This window comes from Ranitomeya variabilis, chromosome 3, assembly GCF_051348905.1.
Source record: "Ranitomeya variabilis isolate aRanVar5 chromosome 3, aRanVar5.hap1, whole genome shotgun sequence".
In the NCBI taxonomy this organism is placed as follows: Eukaryota; Metazoa; Chordata; class Amphibia; order Anura; family Dendrobatidae; genus Ranitomeya; species Ranitomeya variabilis.
Window position 1 is genome coordinate 172,993,760 of NC_135234.1, and position 18,915 is coordinate 173,012,674.

At 46.8% G+C, this 18,915-nt stretch overlaps 1 protein-coding gene across 3 annotated transcripts in view; it reads left to right on the top strand.

Moving 5' to 3' along the window:
- TSHB (thyroid stimulating hormone subunit beta) overlaps positions 1–18,915 on the top strand; it is a 202,972-nt gene that overhangs the window by 132,375 nt on the left and 51,682 nt on the right. Inside the window, exon 1 of one of the 3 annotated variants that reach the window (XM_077294878.1) lies at positions 236–752. The exons of the other annotated variants lie outside the window; for them this stretch is intronic. The gene's annotated coding sequence lies outside the window, so the exon portion shown is untranslated. Of the gene's footprint in view, positions 1–235; positions 753–18,915 lie in introns of those variants that run through there. 3 annotated transcript variants of the gene reach the window in all.

Sequence of the window (18,915 nt, forward strand, 5' to 3'; positions counted from 1 at the left end):
GACTTACATTTGGCTCGTTGCTCGGGTCGAGTACCCAAGTATTTCAATTTGTTTGACCCGAGCAATGAGCACCTGAGCATTTTAGTGCTCGCTCATCACTAGTAAGGAGGGTATACTACCCAGTAGCCACACACTAGCACCTAACAATAGACTTCTCCAGGCCAGGGAGGGACTAGATAGAAGGTGTGGGTGGAGAGTGACAGTTGATGAGTTGTCATGGAAACAAGAGGAAGGAGTTAGTCAGTGAAGGAGTTGGAGCTGGGGACTTGAGGAGTGAGGAGCTCGTCCCAGCACCAGAGGAGAGGGAGAGAGATCAAGGAAGATAGAGAGGAAGAAGGGTTCCTAGGGGCACGGGGGGTGAGGAATCCACGCCGATCGTAGTTGGGTGGAGGGCCCAGGTCGCAGTAGGGGACCGGCCCCAGACTAGTGGAGAAACTGATGACTCAGCTATCAAACCGGAGGCTGAAGTAACTGCATATGCTGCAGTCACAGCCACACACATTTGCTGAAAAGGCAGGCATATAGGATCAAGGGGACCAAGAGGCTATCGCCTGACAGGATCCGATGCTGCTGGCTCGGGACACTGTGTGTGAAGGCACCGGGCAGAAGAAGCGGGAGCCAACACAGTGAGACGGCCAGAGAAGGAACATAAGAAGGGGGTTCTGGCAAAGTGTACCCCAAATTACCTGAGAGCTGGCTGGACCACAGACCCGGAGGACACAGCACCCGGCTGGGGATTGCATATAAGAACTGTGAGTAAAGTGTGGAAACTGCACCCTGCTGTGGCTTTTGAATTATTACTGTGTAACCTGCCCTGCACTACAACAGTCCATCATTGATTTTAACACTTTAACTGCCCTGGGGCCTAGCTCTACCCGTGGAGAGCTGCAACACCTCAGGTGCATCACCATCTGCCCTAGTTGACCTGAACCGCAGCATCAGCTATTCCCCTATTGCCAAGCACCACGGTTGGCATCACAAACAAATCCCCTATAAGCTTTATTTTCCTCTTTAATTGACTTTTATTGTACGCCCAGGGCCATGGACTAGGTCACTGCTGCCGTGACCACCCCCTTAAGAACTGTTGGACCCGGCCCGAGTACCCCATGACCCTGGCGGGAGCTCCATATACATACAAAAACTATGGAACTACAGAAATATTTTATAAAATAATTCCGAATAACTAAATAATACATTGTATAACACTTTTATACCACATATAATTGAAAACTTTTTTTTAGCCAATTCATAAACCAAATTTTATTTCTAAGTCAGAAATGTCCTGAAAAGCTCTATTTATAGCCATTTTTAAACTAAGGGATTCTTTGAAGAGCTAAGATAATTCAGTCTTAAGCTTACACCCCATGATGTCACTCTCAGAAACCACGTTTCTGTCTGTTTATTTCTGTAATTTGTCTTTTTACAGAGTGAAGGTCAGAACCTTGAATTTTTAACTCTTTCTGTGAAGCTGTTTCTGTGGACTTTTGGATCATTTGACAGAGCTTGTAAAAAATATTTAATTTTCTATGTACTTCATAGATTTGATTACATGAATTACTCAATTTCGGAGAGTTCGATACTGGCTTCTGATGAGATTTTACCCTGAAGCAGAATTACCATGAGTGATAAACAGTTATGTCCATAAATATTGGACCAGTTACTAGATAAGGAATGTTTTATTGTCCTCTGATTGGGGTCTGGTTCTGTTGTGATGACCCCTCATAGTCTGAGGGGCAAGTTCCTTAGTTGATGTAAAAATACATAAATCCATGCGACACATTCATTCCTGCAGTAAGACTGTCAAAGGTCGTCATCAGTTTATATTCCCATACTCTTCTGTCTCTCTTAGATTTGAAGCTACCTTTTAACACAAGTAATTTCATGTCCATAATGTTATGATTTGGGAGACAAAAATGTATTGCCACAGGTAGATCCATTCTTTTTTCTCTTATTGTGTGGCGGTGAGAATTCATTCTTGTTCTAAGCTTTTGCCCTGTCTCCCCACTGACCTATTGAATAAACTATCAGCAATAGGTCCTCTACCAGAAGGAACCTATTTCTTTTAGTCTTTGCCTGATGAAGAGACCTGTGTAGTCTTTTTTTCGTTTTCAGTTAGCCATTAAAAGGTATCAACCACTGAGGACTCTCAATTCTAAATATTTTTCTATCTACTGGCTAACATGGTACAAAGATATGAAGGTCACCTTAAGTAACTGTTACAGACACCTGGCTCACATCTTGTACAATGATCCTTGTGACTCGAATTAGTGGAATTCCTGAGACTTGGACAACAGATGTTTAGCAAAGCTCTTCTATCTTCCCCTGTGTGCAAGTAGAAGGAAATCCACAAAAAAAGCACAAAAAATCTCCAATGTAAAATATACTTTTTTATATTTATTTATTCAGTACTCTTTACCTGATGTGATACTGTAAAGAAAATGTCATGATATTTCTTATGAAAAATGTAGTGGTTCATTGGATTGTCCACCAAAAGAATCACTACAGCAAAACATAAAATAGGTGACATAGTTACGAAGAGATTGTCCATATAAAAGTTTGTTCCCCATCTTTCCTGGGATCCTGAATAGTTGGTTTTGTCTGGCTGTGTCAAAAGCATGGCGGAATGAAGAAGCATGTGGTTATCTAACATATCTGCTATTCAGCACACACCCTGGTGTCCATCTGGTGTCCTTGTAAATAGTGTGTCCCCATCCCTCTGGGTCAAAAGGTTATATATGTACCACATAGCACTTCTTTTCTATATGCGACTGTGACAGGGTCACTGGCACTGTATGTTAGGTGAGATATTGCTTTCTTCTGTGATCTAGAAACCTATAACTTTCTCTCCAGCATGCTATGTGCTGAAGGAGTTAATCATCCATATTAAGGCATGAGTTTGTAGGTGAGTAGGTCAGAGATGGGTGGGATGCCTACTTACCATATCTCCACCTCAAGGGTGTGACTGGAATGTTAAATGTACAGCCACTGTTTTTTTTCTGCATGTTATGGTTTGGAGAGGAGACACTCCACATGTGGATCCAGGTGGAGCTGAATACACATGGTGGTCTGAGTGGGCGAACCGCTCAGATATATGGACTTTGCTGTACATTATCTTTTGTTTTGCCATTATGCCAGAAAGGCCACGTTTACTTTGCTGAACCCTGTTATGGTTTATGCTGTTCCATAATAAACCAGTAGGTGATTTACCACAAGAAGCATTCCTGTGTTTAACTCTGCAAGCAGCCGAGTGAGTCAACCCTTCACATGTGGTGTTTTGAATGTGGGCAGCGTTTCAAGAACACGCATAGTGGCTGTGGACAATTGCATGTCCTGGGTAAAATCTGCCTATCAGCACAAGATGTCCAGAAGCATGCAAGAGCTTGTGAAGCATCTGATCCAGTTTCAAAAGCAGCAAATGGCACAACAGGAGATGAATAAACTGTTGGCACAACAGCTCCAACATCAGCAACAGGAGGAGCTAAGGCAGCAAATTAAACTCCTCGCAGAGGCGGTTCATGGGAGGCCGGCGGTATCCTCCCCAACTTTAGGTGAAGACTCGAACATCTGGGAAGTGGTAAGATGAGCCATGCAAAAAAAGTACCTCAGGGGGTTGATGTGGAAGCTTTTTTGCTTTCAAGAGGGTGACTGAATGGGAGAAACTTCTGCCAGAGTAGTGGGCAGAGGTACTGGCACCATATTTGTCAGGAGAACCTCAGGAAACCAGACATCTCCACTTCCCCGCACTGAGATACCCAAAGGGGGTGCCTAAAGCGGTGCCACCATGGAACTCTTCAGCTAAGGGTATCACTCGGGAGCTTGTCCATATTTTTGCTAGGGTGGGCCTGCCAAAGGAGATTTTGACAGACCAGGGAACCCCCTTCATGAACAAAGTGATGAGGGAGCTGTGTAGAGTCCTCCAGATTGCCCAGCTGTGAACCTCGGTTTACCCTCCCCAGACCAATGGCCTGGTGAAGTGCTTCAATAAGACCTTGTAGGCCATGCTCAAGATGGTCGTTGAGAAGGATGGTTGAGACTGGGACTCTGCTTCCATTTTTGCTCTTTTCAATCAGAGAATTCCCTCAAGCTTCCACTGGCTTCTCACCGTTCGAGTTCGCGAGGGCTCCTGGATATTGCCAAGGAAAGCTGGGAAACCAAGGTCATGTCACACCAGAGCATCATTGAGCATGTCGCTCAGTTGCTGGAGAGGATGGTGCACGTGATGCCTATCGTGAAGGAACATCTTCTCCAGGCACAAGAGGCACAGGCAAGGTATATAACCAATCAGCAAGGCTGAGGCAGTTCCATCCCGAGGACCACATGCTAGTGCTTATCCCCACGGTGGAGAGCAAGTTCCTAGCCAAGTGGCAAGGCCCAAACGAGGTGGTCTAAAAACTGGGTGAGGTGAATTGCAAGGTACACCTGCCCAGTCGAAGGAAGCTGCACCAAGTGTATCATGTGAGCTTGCTAAAACCATGGCGAGATCGGCAATTGCTGGAAGATCCTTACCTGAGGGCACGTCCCGAAGCCAAAGTGGAGAAGGTCACAATTGCAGAGATGCTTCCGGGCCCTGCCGTGTTACCCTTGTGAAAATTAAAAAAAAATTGGGACTAAATGTACATTATTGTGAGTAAAATGTGATTTTTTATTTTGACTAAAGAAAAAAGTGAAACCAGCTCACCTATAATGTCATGCGACGTGCTGAAGAATGGAACTGATATGGCCACACGTGCAGTCAATATGAGAAAAGAGGAAATGTTCCAGCTTCATAAAATCCAAAAAGTTTATTAGAACATCTTATAAAAAGGTGATAACAGCAAAAGGTTCACAAGGTGAAGTATGCAGCAATGCATTTCAAGAGCTCAAAGGCGTCCGTTCTCATAGTTAGATTGGATTTCCCCCACATATGGGTATTGACATACTCAGGAGAAATTGCACAACATATTTTGGAGTCCATTTTCTCCAGTTACCCTTGTGAAAATAAAAAAAGTGAGGCTAAATTAACATTTTTGTGAAAAAAAAGTTGTAATTTGGGGTATATTCGGTCATATAAACCCCCCAAAGTCACTTCAAATGTGATATGGCTTCTAAAAAATGGTTTTGTAAATTTTGTTGAAAAAAAATAGAAATTGCTAATCAACTTATAACCATTCTAACTTCCTAACAAAAATAAAAAATATTTTAAAAATTATGCAGATGTAAAGAAGACATGTGGGAAATGTTATGTATTAACTATTTTGGGTAACAACTCTCTGATTTAAGGGCATAAGAACTAAAAGTTTGAAAATTGCAAAATTTTCACCAAATTTCCGATATTTTCCCAAAATAAACGCAAATCATATTGAACAAATTTTACCACTATTGTGAAGTACAATTTGTCATGAAAAAGCTATCTCAGAATCAGTGGGATCCTTGGAAGTTTTAGTTTAAAATATATTCAGATAACTATTTCAATACTGAAACATGAATGAGGTCTTCAGATCCAGCATTTTACTTTAACCCCTTCCATACATGTACATTATATCCTAGGGCTACTTTCTGTAAATGCACATAGCAGGGTGTTACAGCAAATGTGCGGACACAGGAGCTGTGCCCAAACGATCGTTGCCGGAAACACGGCTTAAATGATAGCCAAGCTTTCACAGCATGAGGCGATGCCCGCACTGCCCCTGGCGGTTTTTATCTCTCTAAATGCCACCACCCTATTGGCACCCCTGTGACATAATCGCAGGTTGAGGATTGTCATGGCAACATGAGGTCAAATAATGACCTCCAGGTATACCAGCTATGGTGGCCTGTTTGACCATGCCCGTGCAGCGCCCCAGAGTCCTGGTCGTTGCAGTACTGTGGCTCCGCCACTATGGGGAGCCATGGTGCGTCTGATGGCACTGAAGGAGTTCATCTGATCAGGTATCACAGTCACCAATACATTTCACAGCTGGGCCTCCGGGGGGAGCTAAGGGTGCTATTCATTAGGCCACTCCCCACCATAGTGGGTAAACTGGCGGTCAGGCAGGAAGTTAGATGAGAAAGCTGACTGGGTTGGAACCAGGCAACACCTTGTGGCAGAGGGTGTTGTGGGGGAAGATACAGTAGGGTCTCTGTCAGGGGTGGGATCCTGACAGAGGCTTGGCAACAAGAAAGAATGTTACGGGACCGTGCCAGCTCCGGGTAGCGGCAGTCCCCAAGAAAGGATTAGAAGCGAGATAGATTGTGCTGAGTGAGAAACGAGATCACGCAAAGGAGAAATACCAGTAGGAGTCGTGCTGTAAGACCGAAGCAACATCCTACTGAGGCGCACTACCGGTGGCCGGAACGCCGAGGGAGTAGAATAATATTCAGCTTCAAGCAATACTCCAAACCGCGGCAGGACAGTCAGTCTAAGGCGAGCTGTCTAACACATATCACCTATGCAGTCTTGGGGGGCAACTTGTGGAGAGGGGCGACTCTAGGGTCCGGGAAGAGCTCCGAGCCTACCCGTCAAACGGGTGCCGTCCCAACCAGAACATCAGGGAGGGACGGAGGATTAGCAGAACATCATCTAATCGAGTTGTGAGGGAACATCAGAAACAGACACAACAGTTGTGGGGTACTTTCCGTAAGCACAGCAGGGAAGGACCACAACACATAGCGCTAGTAGGAAGGCACCGATTTCCACCTGTGAAGAGAGCTCTGGAGGTGCCATTGGACCGGCCGGACTTGCGCAGCCTGGTGAACCGTGTTCCGGACTGAGGACCCAGAGATCTTCAGTAAAGAGGTAAAGAGACTGCAACCTGGTGTCCTCGTTATTTACCGCGACTCGCACCACAGCATCCCCACCATCATCCACACCTATTATTCACTGAGCGCCCCACGGCAGGGCCACGGACCGGGGCCTAGCCGCCGTGACAACCCCAGAGCAGAGACTGAGAGGCCCGGTACCGGGTACCCCTCGGCCCTGCGGCGGTGGGGGCGCTACAAACTTGGCGTCACGAACAGGATCTACTTAAGCCTGAAGAATCAGGTCATGTGTGCCTTGGAACTATAATTTGTTGTGCTTGGACTGTGCTTTATTGAGAGACTGTGTATTGTCATTTGCCGCGGGAAGTTCCCGCCAAAGGCCGCCGCCATTGCTACGTTGGAGAAGAAGGGGGGCGTGCTATGGGAGGAGACTATCAGAGTGGCGCGAGAAATGGCTACCGCCCCCTGCGCTTCTGGCTGCGAAGCAGTGACCCGCCTCAAAGCAGAGAACAACCCACTGATTTGCAACGGCGGGAAGCAGGTGGCGGAGAAGCTCGGCCCTGGAGAAATGGCGGAGCCCGATGCGTGCATTGCCACCGATCAGCAGATCATGCCGAAGAACAACGAGTGCCGGGACGAGGGAGGAGCGGCCCCGGTTTACCCTCGTCTATCGGAGGCAGACTCGTGACCCCTGCAGCCGGAGGATCCGAGGCCCTTGGAACAGATAGCGGAGCTGAGTCCACCAACCCCGACCTCAGGGCCAGAGGAGAAGGAGCCGTGGTCCGAGCTGCAGCCGACTCCAGCGTTCTTGTCGGCGGACCGGATCGACATCGGTGGAATCACATCAGGTGCAGGTACGGAAGGCACCCCTGCCTCCACGCTCGATCCCACTCCCGCGACCGATCCTCCCCGCAACAGTAACCCTTCGTTCACAATCGAGCGAGTGGTCCTCGGCCCCAGTGCAATGGGGAAGTTATTACCGCCACTACCAACCAAGTGGGGGGAGCCCATAGATGTGAGCCCGGACGGAGTGATGTTCCGGTGGGACACCCCCTGGGTTGAGCAGGATGGGGCCCCGGTGGATGGTCTCACTATCGCGATACTTACCTGGGACCAGTACAATCAGTGCGTGCTCCAGCACTGGAAACAGCGAGATGAAGTTGAACAACGGGAGACGCAACGCAAGAAGTTTGTACATGGTGGGAAGGACGTGGTACGGCGGGGGACGGTGTCGGCCTTCCACCCAAGGAAAGGATGGGGCTCTATACAGGAACTGGGTCTAACGACTGACGTCTTCGTTGCTAGTTACGACGTGGAAACTCCCTGCTGTGCCCGGGATGGCGAACCATTACGAGAGGGGGATCAGGTGACGTACATCCGCCGCCGGAACGCACAGGCATGGCGTGCCCGGAATGTTCAGCGATGTGAGCCTGAAAACGTGTCACCCGCTGCTTCAATCTCGACCGAATCAGATTGGCCCAATCTGGTGACCGTCACCACTGTACGCCTAGCAGCGACTCCTGAACTTGCCAGCAGGGTCAGTCTACAAATCCAGACACCAGGTGACCTGGCAGTCCCTGCGGGGCCTGCCGCCGGTATCCGTGCCACAGCCGGCGGGGGCCCGGAGCCCAGGCCACCTGAGCAAGAATAAACCTCGGAAACCTGAAATTGTATATAGTTACTGTTCTCCTATTTTGCCGCTAAACCCGTCCAGGGTTAACTCTTAAGGGGATCCCTTTGTTGACCCGGGATCCCTATTGTTTTGCTTTTATTTGATTTTTCTAAAGTTTTATTTGCACAAGTTTCTAGAACTGCTGAAATCATGAACAGTGCATGATCCGAACTTCTTGTACATAGTTTGCACCATATTAAAGGCGCTCCCTACTGATTTTACTTAAAGAAGGACTCTTTGCGAAGATACCACACTGGAACCTTTGCTGAGTATGGACTGGTAGCTTGAGAAGACGTGCTACCTCATAGAGACTTGGTCCCCTCTTAAAGGGGATGTTCATTTGGTGCGCTTAAACCGTGATATTGCTTTAAGACCGGAAGCAATAATGTCTTGACCAAAGAACGTGATGATAATGTTTACATGAGAAAAGTTATATGTATTTAATTTGTTAATTGTGAAGAAATACTGATGATGTTCTCTGAGAAGAAAAGGTGAAAGATAGCAGAAGGATGCAGTGGGCCCGTAGGGATAGACGTGGTGTCCAGCATGCATGATAGAGAGAAAGATAATGAGAAGGCTTAATGTTCAATAGGAAATGTTTTGATAATGTTGATAGATAGCTAGGATAGAAGGTAAACCCTGAGTCCTCATAGGAGTCATGTAGAGATGGCTCAGTGCTCTTAAACTGAAAGTAATGTTATGTTCTATACTGTGTATAGTAGTTGAAAAGGCAGTAGGTCCTGGCTGAACGGGGCGGTCCTGTAACTGAAAGGAGAGGCAGAAGGTCTGGTGCCGATAGGACAGGCGGTCCTGCAGATCTAAAGTAGGAGAATGAAAAGTTAAATTGCCTTATAATGTGATTATAGGAAGGTCTTTAGTGGACAAAGAGTGTATGTCCTTAAAGGCGATGTTAAATTATTGTCCAACAATTTTGCACTTAGTAGAATACCCGGTTGGGTAACAGGAGTTATTTATAGCCTGTAATTTATAATGTTAACCATGTTTGTAACGTTCAAGTGTCCTTACCTCCCATAAAGGGAAGCCTGTTCAAGTATACTTATTGTTATTACACTCAATGAAACTGTATGTCTTTTTGCTAACTTGTATTGTTGTTTTCTTCCCAGTCCCGGAGTACTGTGTTTAACCAGGGGGGAGTGCAGTGCCCCAGAGTCCTGGTCGTTGCAGTACTGTGGCTCCGCCACTATGGGGAGCCATGGTGCGTCTGATGGCACTGAAGGAGTTCATCTGATCAGGTATCACAGTCACCAATACATTTCACAGCTGGGCCTCCGGGGGGAGCTAAGGGTGCTATTCATTAGGCCACTCCCCACCATAGTGGGTAAACTGGGGGTCAGGCAGGAAGTTAGATGAGAAAGCTGACTGGGTTGGAACCAGGCAACACCTTGTGGCAGAGGGTGTTGTGGGGGAAGATACAGTAGGGTCTCTGTCAGGGGTGGGATCCTGACAGAGGCTTGGCAACAAGAAAGAACGTTACGGGACCGTGCCAGCTCCGGGTAGCGACAGTCCCCAAGAAAGGATTAGAAGCGAGATAGATTGTGCTGAGTGAGAAACGAGATCACGCAAAGGAGAAATACCAGTAGGAGTCGTGCTGTAAGACCGAAGCAACATCCTACTGAGGCGCACTACCGGTGGCCGGAACGCCGAGGGAGTAGAATAATATTCAGCTTCAAGCAATACTCCAAACCGCGGCAGGACAGTCAGTCTAAGGCGAGCTGTCTAACACATATCACCTATGCAGTCTTGGGGGGCAACTTGTGGAGAGGGGCGACTCTAGGGTCCCGGAAGAGCTCCGAGCCTACCCGTCAAACGGGTGCCGTCCCAACCAGAACATCAGGGAGGGACAGAGGATTAGCAGAACATCATCTAATCGAGTTGTGAGGGAACATCAGAAACAGACACAACAGTTGTGGGGTACTTTCCGTAAGCACAGCAGGGAAGGACCACAACACATAGCGCTAGCAGGAAGGCACCGATTTCCACCTGTGAAGAGAGCTCTGGAGGTGCCATTGGACCGGCCGGACTTGCGCAGCCTGGTGAACCGTGTTCCGGACTGAGGACCCAGAGATCTTCAGTAAAGAGGTAAAGAGACTGCAACCTGGTGTCCTCGTTATTTACTGCGACTGGCACCCCACAACAGCACCAACTACCACCATCTATATCTACATCCGTCTATCATTCACTGTGCGCCCCACGGCAGGGTCACGGACCGGATCCTAGCCGCCGTGACAACCCCAGAGCAGAGACTCACAGGCCCGGTACCGGGTACCCCTCGGCCCTGCGGCGGTGGGGGCGCTACACCCGTAGCATAGTCTAAAAAGGTGTTCTTTCAGTGTGTAATCCATTTCAGTACATAGGTATTGCGATGCATTATACCTGTGATCAGAGTCATAAAAGTTAAAGTCCCATAGAGCGACTAAGTAAAATAGTTTTAAAAAAAGTTAAAAAAAACTGTAAAAAATAAGCAAACAATAAAGAACGAAAAAAATTAAATGAAATATTTCACCAATAAATATGTAAATTATATAAAAATAAAAATAAGTTTCAAAAAGTTTTTAGTATCGACGCATCCAGAACGACCTGATTTATAAAACTGTCACACTGTTTGATTCCTACAGTGAACAATGTCAAAATACTGTAAATAAACAAAAAATATTTTATTTTCCTCATACAGATGACAAAAAGTGGAATAAAATGCAATCAAAAAGTTGTATGCAAATAGAAATGCTATCACTGAAACGCAATCTTCTCCCACAAATAAACAAGCCCCACACAGCAAAGTCAGTGAAAAAATAAAGAGCCATAGCTGTCAGAATAAGGCCATGCAAAACCAATTTTTTTTCCATAAAATTGTTTTAATTTTCAAAAAGCAGCAAAACATTGAAAAAAATAATATAAATGTGGCATCACTGTATTCGTACTAGCCCCAAAAATACAACTGTCTTTTCACTTTTGACTAATCACTTGATGAACGGTGTGAAAAATAATTCCTATTTTTTGTTCACTTTGCCTGGCAAAAAGCAGAGTAGAAAGTGATAAAAAGTATTATGTACATTATGTACCAAGAAAGACACCAATAAAACTCCCGACTTATCCCACAAAAAACAAAACAAGCCCTCACATGGCTGTCAAATGAACAGTAAAAAAAAAACTATAGCCTTCAAAATATGGTGACGCAAACAAAACTTTGTTTTGTAAAAAAATATTTTTATTGTGATTGTGGCCAAAACATAAAAAATATATATAAATGTGGGGCAACAGTCCGGGGCAACAGACCTCTCCCGTTCTGGGAGGTCTGGCAGTGCCCCGTGTTATGATCCGGTGGTAGGATCACCAAACTGACCTGATAGGTAAACCAGAATATTAGGACGAGCTCTGGGGATGTGGAAACTATACTGACCGCAACACTGAACCTATCCAAAACACACTAAAAGCAGCCGTGGAGCGTTACCTAAAAACCTAGACGCCTCGTCACAGCCTGAGGAACTAACTACCCCTAGAGAGAAAGCCAAGCCTCACTTGCCTCAGAGAAATGACCCCAAAGTTTAGACAGCCCCCACAAATAATAACGGTGAGTTAAGGGGAAAATACAAACGTAGTAATGAAAAACAGGTTTAAGCAAATGAGGCCCGCTAACGCTAAATAGACTGAAGATAGCAAGGGATCTGTGCGGTCAGTACAAAAACTATCCACGCAGAAAATACAAGAACCCCCACACCGACTCACGATGTGAGGGGCGCACTCTGCACCCCAGAACTTCCAGCAAGCAAAAAATCACATATAAGCAAGCTGGACTGAACTCATCATATAATGAAACATATTTTCAAGAGAAAAATGAGCAAACATGAACTAGCAAGACTTAGCTTCTCTGGATGGAGACAGGTCACAAGGAAGTCCAGAGAGATCAGAACCAGTACTGAATACAACGACAGCAGGCAACAAACAAAGGTGCAGGTGGAGTTAAATAGGAACCAGCATAGCAGGAAATGAGGCAGCTGAGCCCAGCTCCAGACCCGCAGTATCGCTAAAGGCCACCAGAGGGAGCCCAGACGGAATTCACAACAGTACCCCCCCCTTGAGGAGGGGTCACCGAACCCTCACCAGAGCCCCCAGGCCGATCAGGACGAGCCGAATGAAAGGCACGAACCAAATCGGCCGCATGGACATCAGAGGCGACAACCCAGGAATTATCCTCCTGACCATAGCCCTTCCATTTAACTAAGTACTGAAGCCTTCGTCTCGAAACACGAGAATCCAAGATCTTCTCCACCACATACTCCAATTCTCCCTCGACCAAGACCGGAGCAGGAGGATCAACAGAAGGAACCACAGGCACCACATATCTCCGCAACAATGACCTATGGAACACATTGTGAATGGCAAATGATGCTGGGAGGTCCAAACGAAATGACACAGGGTTGAGGATTTCCAAAATCTTATAAGGACCGATGAAACGAGGCTTGAACTTAGGAGAGGAAACCTTCATCGGAACATAACGAGAAGACAACCACACCAAATCCCCCACACGAAGTCGGGGACCCACACAGCGACGGCGGTTAGCAAAGCGCTGAGCCTTCTCTTGTGACAACGTCAAATTGTCCACCACGTGGTTCCAAATCTGCTGCAACCTATCCACCACAGAATCCACCCCAGGACAGTCAGAAGGCTCAACCTGACCTGAGGAAAAACGAGGATGAAAACCAGAATTGCAAAAAAAAGGCGAAACCAAAGTAGCAGAACTAGCCCGATTATTGAGGGCGAACTCAGCCAATGGCAAAAAGGTCACCCAGTCATCCTGATCAGCAGAAACAAAACATCTCAGATAAGTCTCCAAGGTCTGATTAGTACGTTCGGTTTGGCCATTCGTCTGAGGATGGAAGGCCGATGAAAAAGATAATTCAATGCCCATTTTAGCACAAAAGGACCGCCAAAATCTGGACACAAACTGGGATCCTCTGTCAGACACAATATTCTCAGGATTACCATGCAAACGAACCACATTCTGAAAAAACAGTGGAACCAAATCAGAGGAGGAAGGCAGCTTAGGCAAGGGCACCAAATGGATCATTTTAGAAAAACGATCACAAACCACCCAGATAACAGACATCTTCTGAGAGACTGGAAGATCCGAAATAAAATCCATGGAAATATGCATCCAGGGCCTCTTCGGGACAGGCAAAGGTAAAAGCAAACCACTGGCACGAGAACAGCAAGGCTTGGCCCGAGCACAAATCCCACAGGACTGCACAAAGGAACGCACATCCCGCGACAAGGAAGGCCACCAAAAGGACCTAGCCACCAAATCCCTGGTACCAAAAATCCCAGGGTGACCTGCCAACACTAGTGTTGAGCATTCCGATACCGCAAGTATCGGGTATCGGCCGATACTTGCGGGTATCGGAATTCCGATACCGAGATCCGATACTTTTGTGGTATCGGGTATCGGTATCGAAACAACATTAATGTGTAAAATTAAGAATTAAAATAAAAAATATTGCTATACTCACCTCTCCGACGCAGCCTGGACCTCACCGAGGGAACCGGCAGCGTTCTTTGCTTAAAATGCGCGCTTTTACTTCCTTCTGTGACGTCACGGCTTGTGATTGGTCACGTGCCGCCCATTTGGCCGCGACGCGACCAATCACAGCAAGCCGTGACGTAATTTTCAGGTCCTCAATGCCTAATTCTAGGCATTCAGGAATTTAAAATTACGTTCCGGCTTGTGATTGGTCGCGTCGCGGTCACATGGGCGACGCGACCAATCACAAGCCGTGACGTCACGGGAGGCAGGAGACGCGCGCATTTTTAAAATTACGTCACGGCTTGTGATTGGTTGCGTGCCGCCCATGTGACCGCGACGCGACCAATCACAGCAAGCCGTGACGTAATTTCAGGTCCTCAATGCAGAAATAGGCATCAGGACCTGAAATTACGTCACAGCTTGCTGTGATTGGTCGCGTCGCGGTCACATGGGCGGCACGCAACCAATCACAAGCCGTGACGTAATTTTAAAAATGCGCCCGTCTCCTGCCTCCCGTGATGTCACGGCTTGTGATTGGTCGCGTCGCCCATGTGACCGCGACGTGACCAATCACAAGCCGGAACGTAATTTTAAATTCCTGAATGCCTAGAATTAGGCATTGAGGACCTGAAAATTACATCACGGCTTGCTGTGATTGGTCGCGTCGCGGCCACATGGGCGGCACGCGACCAATCACAAGCCGTGACGTCACGGAAGGAAGTAAAAGCGCGCATTTTAAGCAAAGAACGCTGCCGGTTACCTCGGTGAGGTCCAGGCTGCGTCGGAGAGGTGAGTATAGCAATATTTTTTATTTTAATTCTTTATTTTACACATTAATATGGATCCCAGGGCCTGAAGGAGAGTTTCCTCTCCTTCAGACCCTGGGAACCATCAGGATACCGTCTAATACTTGAGTCCCATTGACTTGTATTGGTATCGGGTATCGGTATCGGATTAGATCCGATACTTTGCCGGTATCGGCCGATACTTTCTGATACCGATACTTTCAAGTATCGGACGGTATCGCTCAACACTAGCCAACACCGAAGAATGAACCTTGGAAATGACTCTACTGGTCCATCTATCCGGGACAAACAGTCTCTCCGGTGGACAACGATCAGGTCTATTGGCCTGAAATTCCTGCAGTACCCGTCGTAAATCAGGGGAGATGGCAGACAAAATCACCCCTTCTCTGAGGACACCAGCCGGTTCAGAAACTCCCGGAGAGTCAGGCACAAAGCTCCTAGAAAGAGCATCAGCCTTCACGTTCTTCGAACCCGGAAGGTATGAAACCACGAAATTGAAACGGGAGAAAAACAGCGACCATCGAGCCTGTCTAGGATTTTGCCGTTTAGCAGACTCGAGATAAGTCAAATTCTTGTGATCAGTCAAGACCACCACACGATGTTTGGCTCCCTCAAGCCAATGTCGCCACTCCTCAAATGCCCACTTCATTGCCAACAACTCCCGATTACCAACATCATAATTCCGCTCGGCAGGCGAAAACTTTCTTGAAAAGAAAGCACATGGCCTCATCACAGAGCCATCAGAGTTTCTCTGTGACAAGACAGCCCCTGCTCCAATCTCAGAAGCATCAACCTCGACCTGGAATGGTAGAGAGACATCCGGCTGACGCAAGACAGGAGCCGAAGAGAACCGACGTTTGAGCTCCTGAAAGGCCTCCGCGGCCGCAGGAGACCAATTCGTCACATCAGAACCCTTCTTAGTCAAATCCGTCAAAGGCTTAACCACACTGGAAAAATTAGTGATGAAGCGACGGTAAAAATTAGGAAAACCCAAGAACTTCTGAAGACTTTTTACCGATGTAGGTTGAGTCCAGTCATGAATAGCCTGGACCTTGACTGGATCCATCTCAATGGTAGAAGGAGAAAAAATAAAGCCCAAAAAGGAAACCTTCTGGACTCCGAAGAGACATTTAGAGCCCTTCACAAACAAGGCATTGGCTCGCAGGACCCGAAATACCATCCTGACCTGCTTCACATGAGATTCCCAATCATCAGAAAAGACCAAAATATCATCCAGGTACACAATCATAAACCTATCCAAATACTCTCGGAAGATGTCGTGCATGAAGGCCTGGAACTGAGAAGGGGCATTAGAAAGCCCAAAAGGCATCACCAAGTACTCAAAATGGCCTTCGGGCGTATTAAATGCTGTTTTCCATTCATCGCCCTGCTTTATACGCACAAGATTATACGCTCCACGAAGATCTATCTTGGTGAACCAACTGGCCCCCCTAATCCGAGCAAACAGATCAGACAACAGTGGCAAAGGATACTGAAATTTGACCGTGATGTTATTTAGAAGGCGATTATCTATACAGGGTCTTAGAACACCATCCTTCTTGGCCACAAAAAAGAACCCCGCACCCAAAGGGGACGAGGACGGGCGAATATGCCCCTTCTCCAAAGACTCCTTGATATAACTCCGCATAGCGGCATGTTCTGGTACAGACAAATTAAAAAGTCGTCCCTTAGGGAACTTACTACCAGGAATCAAATTTATAGCGCAATCACAATCCCTATGAGGAGGTAGGGCACTGGACTTGGGCTCATCAAATACATCCTGGTAGTCCGACAAAAATTCAGGGACTTCAGAAGGAGTAGAAGAAGCAATTGACACCAAAGGAGCATCGCCATGAATCCCCTGGCAACCCCAACTTGACACAGACATTGCTTTCCAATCCAGGACTGGATTATGAGCCTGCAGCCATGGCAGACCCAACACGACAACATCATGCAAATTATGTAACACAAGAAAGCGAATCACCTCCTGATGTGCAGGAGTCATGCACATAGTCATTTGAGCCCAGTACTGAGGTTTATTCTTGGCCAATGGCGTGGCATCAATTCCCTTTAGTGGAATAGGGAATTGCAAAGGCTCCACAACAAAACCACAGCGCCTGGCAAAAGACAAATCCATCAAATTCAGGGTGGCACCTGAATCCACAAAAGCCATAACTGAGTAGGATGACAGAGAGCAAATTAAAGTAACAGACAAAATGAATTTAGGTTGTACAGTACCAATGGTGACAGACTTAGTGAAGTTTTTTGTGCGCTTAGAACAATCTGAGATAACATGAGCAGAATCACCACAGTAAAAGCACAACCCATTCTGACGTCTGTGATTTTGCTGTTCAATTCTGGTCAGAATCCTGTCACATTGCATAGACTCAGGCTTCTGCTCAGAAAATACCGCCAGATGGTGCACTGGTTTGCGCTCCCGCAAACGCCGATCAATCTGAATGGCCAAAGACATTGACTCATTCAGACCCGCAGGCGTGGGGAACCCCACCATAACATCTTTAATGGCTTCAGAAAGACCCTTTCTGAAAATCGCTGCCAGGGCACACTCATTCCATTGAGTGAGCACAGACCATTTCCTAAACTTCTGACAGTAAACCTCTGCTTCATCCTGACCCTGGGAGAGAGCCAGCAAAACCTTTTCTGCTTGGTCTACCAGATTAGGTTCCTCATAAAGCACTCCAAGCACCAGAAAAAACGCATCCACATTTTGCAATGCAGGATCTCCTGGCGCCAGAGAGAATGCCCAATCCTGAGGGTCACCATGCAACAAAGAAATAACAATTTTAACTTGCTGAACCGGATCACCAGAGGAACGAGGTCTCAGAGAAAGGAATAATTTGCAATTATATTTAAAGTTCAAAAACCTAGATCTGTCTCCGGAGAACAACTCAGGAATAGGTATCTTAGGCTCTGACATAGGACTGCGAACCACATAATCCTGAATGCCTTGTACTCTAGCAGTGAGATGATCCACACTAGAAGACAGACTCTGAAGGTCCATAGCTGCAGCTGAATTCTGAACCACCCAGAGATTAAGGGGAGGAGAGAGGCTAGACACACTGCAGAAAAAAAAAAAAAAATGAACTCAGGATTTCTCTTATCCCTCTTTTGCGATGGATTAACTCTTTATGGGCCTGCTGTACTGTTATGATCCGGTGGTAGGATCACCAAACTGACCTGATAGGTAAACCAGAATATTAGGACGAGCTCTGGGGATGTGGAAACTATACTGACCGCAACACTGAACCTATCCAAAACACACTAAAGGCAGCCGTGGAGCGTTACCTAAAAACCTAGATGCCTCGTCACAGCCTGAGGAACTAACTACCCCTAGAGAGAAAGCCAAGCCTCACTTGCCTCAGAGAAATGACCCCAAAGTTTAGACAGCCCCCACAAATAATAACAGTGAGTTAAGGGGAAAATACAAACGTAGTAATGAAAAACAGGTTTAAGCAAATGAGGCCCGCTAACGCTAAATAGACTGAAGATAGCAAGGGATCTGTGCGGTCAGTACAAAAACTATCAAAAACTATCCACGCAGAAAATACAAGAACCCCCACACCGACTCACGATGTGAGGGGCGCACTCTGCACCCCAGAACTTCCAGCAAGCAAAAAATCACATATAAGCAAGCTGGACTGAACTCATCATATAATGAAACATATTTTCAAGAGAAAAATGAGCAAACATGAACTAGCAAGACTTAGCTTCTCCGGATGGAGACAGGTCACAAGGAAGTCCAGAGAGATCAGAACCAGTACTGAATACAACGACAGCAGGCAACAAACAAAGGTGCAGGTAGAGTTAAATAGGAACCAGCATAGCAGGAAATTAGGCAGCTGAGCCCAGCTCCAGACCCGCAGTATCGCTAAAGGTCACCAGAGGGAGCCTGTTATGACCCCAATGGCGAGGGTCTCAGAGGAACGTGGAAGTCTGCAGAATACAAAAATCCAGCTCATAGGGCAGTGGTAACTGGGTTGACCATATATCTACTCCTAACGCCAACACTAGAAGTAGCCGGGGATCATTCCTACGTTGATTCTAGATGACACGCGCCAGCCGGAGAATCTAGCTACCCCTAGTAGAGGAAAACAAAGACCTTTCTTGCCTCCAGAGAAGGGGACCCCAAAGCTGGATAGAAGCCCCCCACAAATAATGAC